A 9,946-nucleotide genomic window follows, 5' to 3' on the forward strand; every position below is an offset into this window, starting at 1 on the left:
CGAGGATTCGAACCCCAGCCACGTGGGGTTGAAGCACAACGAGGTGGGGAAATGGGTTCGGAAGCGTTGGGCACGCCACTGCTCACCAGGATCCTTGAGGGGTTTCCATACGGCGCTTTATCATTTCGTCCTCGTTGGTATGGGGAAAGGGCAGTGTTTTTGAAGCGCTGAAGCGGCGGTAAAAGTAATTCACTCGCTCACTGGCTCTGGTTTACCGCTCTATAGCAGCGGTCAGAGAAACATTTTGTCTACGTCTACGGCCATACCACTGTGAAAACACCCCTTCTTGTCTGCACCGTGAAGTTAACCCCCGTCGGGCCGAGATAGTACTTGGATGGGTGACCGCCTGGGAACTCCGGTGCTGTAGACATGGGTTTTTTTCCGCGTTTGTGTTTTGGTCAAGGGTACGACTGGGTTTGTGCCACCGCTGTTGCATGTATATCAGTTTTTTCTCAAGTGCGCCGTCGATAAGTTACGTAATACATGGCGCCATAGGGTAGGGACTTGAGAGCGGCTTGTGTTTTTGGGGGGTATTTTTTGGCCATGTGAGCGTCGCTTAGTATGACGGCGAGGGGAAGGCATCTCGGGAGGGGTGCGGTTTGCCTTTGACCGTGTGGAGAGGGTGCGTGTGCATGTCATAAGTGCAAAAAACTGCGTGTTTCGAGCTTATTTTGGCTCGTTTTGGCCTATTTCTACGCGCTAGGTTTAGCACCAGAAGTCGAGCTAACAGTGAGTGATAGGGCTGGGCTTAGGGTTAGAGCTAAGGTTAGGCTCTTAGCTAGGGTTAGGCCGATTTTCACCCTTTTGGTCGGTTTGCGTGTGCATGTCGGAAGTGGAAAAAGCGGCGTGGTTTGCACTTATTTTGGCTCGTTTTGGCCTATTTCTACGTGCTAGGGTTAGCACCAGACATCAAGCTAACGGTGAGTGTTAGGGCTTGGCTTAGGATTAGAGCTAGGGATAGGGGGTTAGCTAGGGTTAGGTCGATTATCACCCTTTTGGTCGGTTTGCGTGTGCATAGCAGAAGTGCAAAAACCGCGTGTTTCGCGCTTATTTTGGCTCGTTTGGGCCTATTTCTATGTGCTGGGGTTAGCACCAGACGTCGAGCTAACGGTGATTGTTAGGGCTGGGCTTAGGGTCAGAGCTAGGATGAGGGGTTAGCTAGGGTTAGGTCGATTTTCACTCTTTTGGTCGGTTTGCGTGTGCATGTTGGAAGTGCAAAAACTCGCATGTTTCGCGCTTATTTTGGCTCGTTATGGCCTATTTCTACGTGTTAGCAGCAGACGTCGAGCTAACGGTGATTGTTAGGGCTGGGCGTAGGGTGAGAGCTACGGTTAGGGGCTTAGCTAGGGTAAGGTCAATTTTCACCCTTTCGGTCGGTTTGTGTGTGCATGTCGGAAGTGCAAAAAACACGTGTTTGCACTTATTTTGGCACGTTTTGGCCTATTTCTACGTGCTAGGGTTAGCACCAGAAGTCGAGCTAACGGTGAGTGTTAGGGCTGGGCTTAGGGTGAGAGCCACGGTTAGGGGCTTAGCTAGGGTTAGGTCGATTTTCACTCTTTTGGTCGATTTGCGTGTGCATAGCAGAAGTGCAAAAAACGACCTGGTTTGCACTTATTTTGGCTCGTTTTGGCCTATTTCTACGTGCCAGGGTTAGCAGCAGAAGTCGAGCTAACGGTGAGTGTTAGGGCTGGGCTTAGGGTTAGAGCTAGGTTAAGTTTTTTACCTAGGGTTAGTTCGATTTTTACCCTTTTGGTAGGTTTGTGTGTGTATGTCGGAAATCCAGAACAACGCGTGTTTCGCGCTTATTTTGGCTCGTTTTGGCCTATTTCTACGCGCTAGGGTTAGCACCAGAAGTCGAGCTAACGGTGAGTGTTAGGGCTGGGCTTAGGGTTAGAGCTAAGGTTAGGGGCTTAGCTAGGGTTAGTTCGATTTTCACCCGTTTGGTCAGTTTGCGTGTGCATGTCGGAAGTGCAAAACCGGCGTGATTCGCGCTTATTTTGGCTCGTTTTGGCCTATTCTTACGCGCTAGGTTTAGCACCAGAAGTCGAGCTAACGCTGATTGTTAGGGCTGGGCTTAGGGTTAGAGCTAGGTTCTGTTTTTTAACTAAGGTTAGTTCGATTTTTACCCTTTTGTTCGGTTTGCGTGTGCATGTCGAAAGTCCAAAACCCCGTGTGTTTCGCGCTTATTGAAGTTCGTTTTGGCCTATTTCTATGCGCTAGGGTTAGCACCAGAAGTCGAGCTAACTGTGAGTGTTAAGGCTGGGCTTAGGGTTAGAGCTAAGGTTAGGGGCTTAGCTAGTGTTAGGTCGATTTTTACCCTTTTGGTCGGTTTGCGTGTGCATGTCGGAAGTGCAAAAAACGGCGTGGTTTGCACTTATTTTGGCCTTTTTCAACGGGCCAGGGTTAGCACCAGAAGTCGAGGTAACAGTGAGAGTTAGGGCTGGGCTTAGGGTTAGAGCTAAGGTTAGGGGCTTAGGTAGGGTTAGTTCGAGTTTCACCCTTTTGGTCGGTTTGCGTGTGCATGTCGGAAGTGCAAAAAAGGGCGTGGTTTGCACTTATTTTGTCTCGTTTTGGCATAATACACTCCAAACTGACTCACAAGCTGAACACAGTCTCATATCATCACAGAATTTCAGTGGTGAACCACTTACAAACTTTCATCCGTTCTCCTCTAATGAGATTTCTGACCTCATAACTGCTTCCAAGCCTACAACGTGTGACCTTGACCCGATTCCAACAGCGATTCTGTTGCAGCTACTAGATCAGCTGCTTCCTGTCATAACAGAAATTGTCAACATGAGCCTGGAATCTGGAATATTTCCTTCTCACTTTAAACAGGCAGTTGTGAGACCTCACCTCAAAAAGCCGAACTTGGATCCTAATGACCCTAAGAACTTCCGACCTGTGTCCAACCTTTCCTTCTTGTCCAAGCTACTAGAAAGAGCTGTCAACACCAGGCTAAAGGTCCATCTATCTGTCAATGCTATCCTTGACAAGTTCAGTCCGCATACCGCCAATATTACAGCACCGAAACAGCCCTGATACGTGTCCTCAATGACCTACTGTCTGCCCTGGATGATGGCTTCATGGCTTCCCTTGTCATGCTCGATCTGTCAGCGGCATTCGATACCATCGACCATGAAGTTCTCTAAGCCGTCTTTTAGTTGAATCTGGCATCCGTGGTAACTGCCACAAGTGGTTTTCATCCTACTTGGAAGATCGTGAGACAAGCAGTCATCATCGGCAATGAAAAAATCCGATTTCGTCAAACTACACTGTGGTGTTCCACAAGGATCTGTTTAGGTCCGATACTCTTCACGCTGTACACGGCAAATCTGGCTAACATCATCCAACACTTCAAGCTTCTTCACCATGGATATGCTGACGATACACAAATGATGGACAAATTCAAACTCAATAACGTTCAGGTTTCCTTCCAACGCATATCTGATTGTAACGGCAAGAACAAAGTCATGGATGACAGCAAATAAGCTGAAACTGAACGAAGAAAAACAGAGGTGATGCTGATTGGCACTAAGCAGCAGTTGTCCAGAGTAGAAAGAACAATCCATTCTGATAGCGGACACGGAAATAGTTCTCAGTGACCACCTTTAAAAGATCTGGGAATATTTCTGGACTCACACCTCTCCATGGAGAAACAGGTTACCCACATCAGTAGAACCTGTTATTATCATCTCCGATCCATCAGCAAATATTCGACACTTAATAACCGCAGAAGCTGCAAAGGTGCTTGCCCATGGTCTAATAACATCAAGACTAGACTACTGCAACAGTTTGCTTCCAGGGCATCAGTGGTAAACTGCTATCTAAGCTACAGGTGCTGCAAAATTCTGCTGCACGGATCATCACAAGAACACCAAGACACGTGCACATGACACCAGTGCTCAGAGACCTCCACTGGTTGCCAGTAAAAGCTAGAATAGAGTTCAAGCTTCTTGCATCACATATCGATGCCTCCATAACACCAGCCCTTTCTACGCGCTAGGGTTAGCACCAGAAGTCGAGCTAACGGTGAGTGTTAGGGCTGGGCTTAGGGTTAGAGCATTCCCATTGTAAGGTTAGCAGGCATTCTGCTAGGTTTAGTTCGATTTTTCACCCTAGGGTTTGGTAACGGTGGTTTGCGTGTGCATGTCGGAAGTGCAAAAAAGTGTGCGTGTTTTGCACTTATTTTGGCTCGTTTTGGCCTATTTCTACGTGCTAGGGTTAGCACCAGAAGTCGAGCTAACGGTGAGTGTTAGGGCTGGGCTTAGGGTTAGAGCTACGGTTAGGGGCTTAGCTAGGGTTAGGTCGATTTTCACCCTTTTGGTCGGTTTGCGTGTGCATGTCGGAAGTGCAAAAAACGGCGTGGTTTGCACTTATTTTGGCTCGTTTTGGCCTATTTCTACGTGCTAGGGTTAGCACCAGAAGTCGAGCTAACGGTGAGTGTTAGGGCTGGGCTTAGGGTTAGAGCTAAGGTTAGGTGCTCAGCTAGGCATAGTTCGATTTTCACCCTTTTGGTTAGTTTGCGTGTGCATGTCGGAAGTCCAAAACCCCGCGTGTTTTGCGCTTATTTTGGCTCGTTTTGGCCTATTTCTACGTGCTAGGGTTAGCACCAGAAGTCGAGCTAACGGTGAGTGTTAGGGCTGGGCTTAGGGTTAGAGCTAAGGTTAGGGGCTTAGCTAGGGTTAGGTCGATTTTCACCCTTTTGGTCGGTTTGCGTGTGCATGTCGGAAGTCCAAAACCCCGCGTGTTTCGCGCTAATTTAAGTTCGTTTTGGCCTATTTCTACGTGCTAGGGTTAGCACCAGAAGTCGAACCAACGGTGAGTGTTAGGGCTGGGCTTAGGGTTAGAGCTACGGTTAGGGGCTTAGCTAGGGTTAGGTCGATTTTCACCCTTTTGGTCGGTTTGCGTGTGCATGTCGGAAGTGCAAAACCCGCGTGGTTCGCGCTTATTTTGGCTCGTTTTGGCCTATTTCTACGCGCTAGGGTTAGCACCAGAAGTCGAGCTAACGGTGAGTGTTAGGGCTGGGCTTAGGGTTAGAGCTAAGGTTAGGGGCTTAGCTAGGGTTAGTTCGATTTTCACCCTTTTGGTCGGTTTGCGTGTGCATGTCGGAAGTCCAAAACCCCGCGTGTTTCGCGCTTATTTAAGTTCGTTTTGGCCTATTTCTACGTGCTAGGGTTAGCACCAGAAGTCGAGCTAACGGTGAGTGTTAGGGCTGGGCTTAGGGTTAGAGCTAGGGTTAGGGGCTTAGCTAGGGTTAGGTCGATTTTCACCCTTTTGGTCGGTTTGCGTGTGCATGTCGGAAGTGCAAAAAACCGCGTGGTTTGCACTTATTTTGGCTCGTTTTGGCCTATTTCTACGTGCTAGGGTTAGCACCAGAAGTCGAGCTAACGGTGAGTGTTAGGGCTGGGCTTAGGGTTAGAGCTAGGTTAAGTTTTTTAACTAGGGTTAGTTCGATTTTTACCCTTTTGGTCGGTTTGCGTGTGCATGTCGGAAGTGCAAAACCCCGCGTGTTTCGCGCTTATTTTGGCTCGTTTTGGCCTATTTCTACGTGCTAGGGTTAGCACCAGAAGTCGAGCTAACGGTGAGTGTTAGGGCTGGGCTTAGGGTTAGAGCTAAGGTTAGGGGCTTAGCTAGGGTTAGTTCGATTTTCACCCTTTTGGTCGGTTTGCGTGTGCATGTCGAAAGTGCAAAAACGCGTGTTTCGCACTTATTTTGGCTCGTTTTGGCCTATTTCTACGCGCTAGGGTTAGCACCAGAAGTCGAGCTAACGGTGAGTGTTAGGGCTGGGCTTAGGGTTAGAGCTAGGGTTAAGTTTTTAACTAGGGTTAGTTCGATTTTTACCCTTTTGGTCGGTTTGCGTGTGCATGTCGGAAGTGCAAAACCCCGCGTGTTTCGCGCTTATTTTGAGCTCGTTTTGGCCTATTTCTACGTGCTAGGGTTAGCACCAGAAGTCGAGCTAACGGTGAGTGTTAGGGCTGGGCTTAGGGTTAGAGCTAGGGTTAGGGGCTTAGCTAGGGTTAGGTCGATTTTCACCCTTTTGGTCGGTTTGCGTGTGCATGTCGGAAGTGCAAAAAACGGCGTGGTTTGCACTTATTTTGGCTCGTTTTGGCCTATTTCTACGTGCTAGGGTTAGCACCAGAAGTCGAGCTAACGGTGAGTGTTAGGGCTGGGCTTAGGGTTAGAGCTAAGGTTAGGGGCTTAGCTAGGGATATTTCGATTTTCACCCTTTTGGTTGGTTTGCGTGTGCATGTCGGAAGTCCAAAACCCCGCGTGTTTCGCGCTAATTTAAGTTCGTTTTGGCCTATTTCTACGTGCTAGGGTTAGCACCAGAAGTCGAGCTAACGGTGAGTGTTAGGGCTGGGCTTAGGGTTAGAGCTAGGGTTAGGGGCTTAGCTAGGGTTAGGTCGATTTTCACCCTTTTGGTCGGTTTGCGTGTGCATGTCGGAAGTGCAAAAACGACGTGGTTTGCACTTATTTTGGCTCGTTTTGGCCTATTTCTACGTGCTAGGGTTAGCACCAGAAGTCGAGCTAACGGTGAGTGTTAGGGCTGGGCTTAGGGTTAGAGCTAGGTTCAGGTTTTTAGCTAGGGTTAGTTCGATTTTCACCCTTTTGGTAGGTTTGCGTGTGCATGTCGGAAGTCCAAAACCCCGCGTGTTTCGCGCTTATTTAAGTTCGTTTTGGCCTATTTCTACGTGCTAGGGTTAGCACCAGAAGTCGAGCTAACGGTGAGTGTTAGGGCTGGGCTTAGGGTGAGAGCCACGGTTAGGGGCTTAGCTAGGGTTAGGTCGATTTTCACTCTTTTGGTCGGTTTGCGTGTGCATGGCGGAAGTGCAAAAAACGACCTGGTTTGCACTTATTTTGGCTCGTTTTGGCCTATTTCTACGTGCTAGGGTTAGCACCAGAAGTCGAGCTAACGGTGAGTGTTAGGGCTGGGCTTAGGGTTAGAGCTAAGGGTTAGGTTAGTTTTTAACTAGGGTTAGTTCGATTTTCACCCTTTTGGTCGGTTTGCGTGTGCATGTCGGAAGTCCAAAACCCCGCGTGTTTCGCGCTTATTTTGGCTCGTTTTGGCCTATTTCTACGCGCTAGGGTTAGCACCAGAAGTCGAGCTAACGGTGAGTGTTAGGGCTGGGCTTAGGGTTAGAGCTAGGGTTAGTTTAACTAGGGTTAGTTCGATTTTTACCCTTTTGGTCGGTTTGCGTGTGCATGTCGGAAGTCCAAAACCCCGCGTGTTTCGCGCTTATTTAAGTTCGTTTTGGCCTATTTCTACGTGCTAGGGTTAGCACCAGAAGTCGAGCTAACGGTGAGTGTTAGGGCTGGGCTTAGGGTGAGAGCTACGGTTAGGGGCTTAGCTAGGGTTAGGTCGATTTTCACCCTTTGGTCGGTTTGCGTGTGCATAGCAGAAGTGCAAAAAACGACCTGGTTTGCACTTATTTTGGCTCGTTTTGGCCTATTTCTACGTGCTAGGGTTAGCACCAGAAGTCGAGCTAACGGTGAGTGTTAGGGCTGGGCTTAGGGTTAGAGCTAAGGTTAGGTGCTCAGCTAGGCATATTTCGATTTTCACCCTTTTGGTTAGTTTGCGTGTGCATGTCGGAAGTCCAAAACCCCGCGTGTTTCGCGCTAATTTAAGTTCGTTTTGGCCTATTTCTACGTGCTAGGGTTAGCACCAGAAGTCGAGCCAACGGTGAGTGTTAGGGCTGGGCTTAGGGTGAGAGCAACGGTTAGGGGCTTAGCTAGGGTTAGGTCGATTTTCACCCTTTTGGTCGGTTTGCGTGTGCATGTCGGAAGTGCAAAAACCGCGTGGTTTGCACTTATTTTGGCTCGTTTTGGCCTATTTCTACGCGCTAGGGTTAGCACCAGAAGTCGAGCTAACGGTGAGTGTTAGGGCTGGGCTTAGGGTTAGAGCTAAGGTTAGGTGCTTAGCTAGGGTTAGTTCGATTTTCACCCTTTTGGTCGGTTTGCGTGTGCATGTCGGAAGTGCAAACCCCGCGTGTTTCGCGCTTATTTTGGCTCGTTTTGGCCTATTTCTACGTGCTAGGGTTAGCACCAGAAGTCGAGCTAACGGTGAGTGTTAGGGCTGGGCTTAGGGTTAGAGCTAGGGTTAGGGGCTTAGCTAGGGTTAGGTCGATTTTCACCCTTTTGGTCGGTTTGCGTGTGCATGTCGGAAGTGCAAAAACGGCGTGTTTTGCACTTATTTTGGCTCGTTTTGGCCTATTTCTACGCGCTAGGGTTAGCACCAGAAGTCGAGCTAACGGTGAGTGTTAGGGCTGGGCTTAGGGTTAGAGCTAGGTTCAGGTTTTTAGCTAGGGTTAGTTCGATTTTCACCCTTTTGGTCGGTTTGCGTGTGCATGTCGGAAGTCCAAAACCCCGCGTGTTTCGCGCTTATTTAAGCTCGTTTTGGCCTATTTCTACGTGCTAGGGTTAGCACCAGAAGTCGAGCTAACGGTGAGTGTTAGGGCTGGGCTTAGGGTTAGAGCTAAGGTTAGGGGGCTTAGCTAGGGTTAGGTCGATTTTCACCCTTTTGGTCGGTTTGCGTGTGCATGTCGGAAGTGCAAAAAAACGGCGTGGTTTGCACTTATTTTGGCTCGTTTTGGCCTATTTCTACGTGCTAGGGTTAGCACCAGAAGTCGAGCTAACGGTGAGTGTTAGGGCTGGGCTTAGGGTTAGAGCTAAGGTTAGGGGCTTAGCTAGGGTTAGTTCGATTTTCACCCTTTTGGTCGGTTTGCGTGTGCATGTCGGAAGTCCAAAACCCCGCGTGTTTCGCGCTTATTTTGGCTCGTTTTGGCCTATTTCTACGTGCTAGGGTTAGCACCAGAAGTCGAGCTAACGGTGAGTGTTAGGGCTGGGCTTAGGGTGAGAGCTACGGTTAGGGGCTTAGCTAGGGTTAGGTCGATTTTCACCCTTTTGGTCGGTTTGCGTGTGCATGTCGGAAGTGCAAAAAACGGCGTGGTTTGCACTTATTTTGGCTCGTTTTGGCCTATTTCTACGCGCTAGGGTTAGCACCAGAAGTCGAGCTAACGGTGAGTGTTAGGGCTGGGCTTAGGGTTAGAGCTAAGGTTAGGTGCTTAGCTAGGGTTAGTTCGATTTTCACCCTTTTGGTCGGTTTGCGTGTGCATGTCGGAAGTGCAAAACCCCGCGTGTTTCGCGCTTATTTTGGCTCGTTTTGGCCTATTTCTACGTGCTAGGGTTAGCACCAGAAGTCGAGCTAACGGTGAGTGTTAGGGCTGGGCTTAGGGTTAGAGCTAGGGTTAGGGGCTTAGCTAGGGTTAGTTCGATTTTCACCCTTTTGGTCGGTTTGCGTGTGCATGTCGGAAGTGCAAAAACGGCGTGGTTTGCACTTATTTTGGCTCGTTTTGGCCTATTTCTACGTGCTAGGGTTAGCACCAGAAGTCGAGCTAACGGTGAGTGTTAGGGCTGGGCTTAGGGTTAGAGCTAGGGTTAGGGGCTTAGCTAGGGTTAGTTCGATTTTCACCCTTTTGGTCGGTTTGCGTGTGCATGTCGGAAGTGCAAAAAAACGCGTGGTTTGCACTTATTTTGGCTCGTTTTGGCCTATTTCTACGTGCTAGGGTTAGCACCAGAAGTCGAGCTAACGGTGAGTGTTAGGGCTGGGCTTAGGGTTAGAGCTAGGTTACGGTTTTTTAACTAGGGTTAGTTCGATTTTTACCCTTTTGGTCGGTTTGCGTGTGCATGTCGGAAGTCCAAAACCCCGCGTGTTTCGCGCTTATTTAAGCTCGTTTTGGCCTATTTCTACGTGCTAGGGTTAGCACCAGAAGTCGAGCTAACGGTGAGTGTTAGGGCTGGGCTTAGGGTTAGAGCTAAGGTTAGGTGCTTAGCTAGGGTTAGTTCGATTTTCACCCTTTTGGTCGGTTTGCGTGTGCATGTCGGAAGTGCAAAACCCGCGTGTTTTGCGCTTATTTTGGCTCGTTTTGGCCTATTTCTACGCGCT

The 9,946-nt window shown here is 49.0% G+C and overlaps 1 pseudogene; it reads left to right on the top strand.

Annotated features, from left to right (window-relative positions):
• Nucleotides 1-252: 252 nt before the first annotated feature.
• Nucleotides 253-370, top strand: LOC124277622 (annotated as a pseudogene).
• Nucleotides 371-9,946: the final 9,576 nt, after the last annotated feature.

This window comes from Haliotis rubra, unplaced genomic scaffold (assembly GCF_003918875.1).
Source record: "Haliotis rubra isolate DU_JTF1 unplaced genomic scaffold, ASM391887v1 Scf2247, whole genome shotgun sequence".
Lineage (NCBI taxonomy): Eukaryota > Metazoa > Mollusca > Gastropoda > Lepetellida > Haliotidae > Haliotis > Haliotis rubra.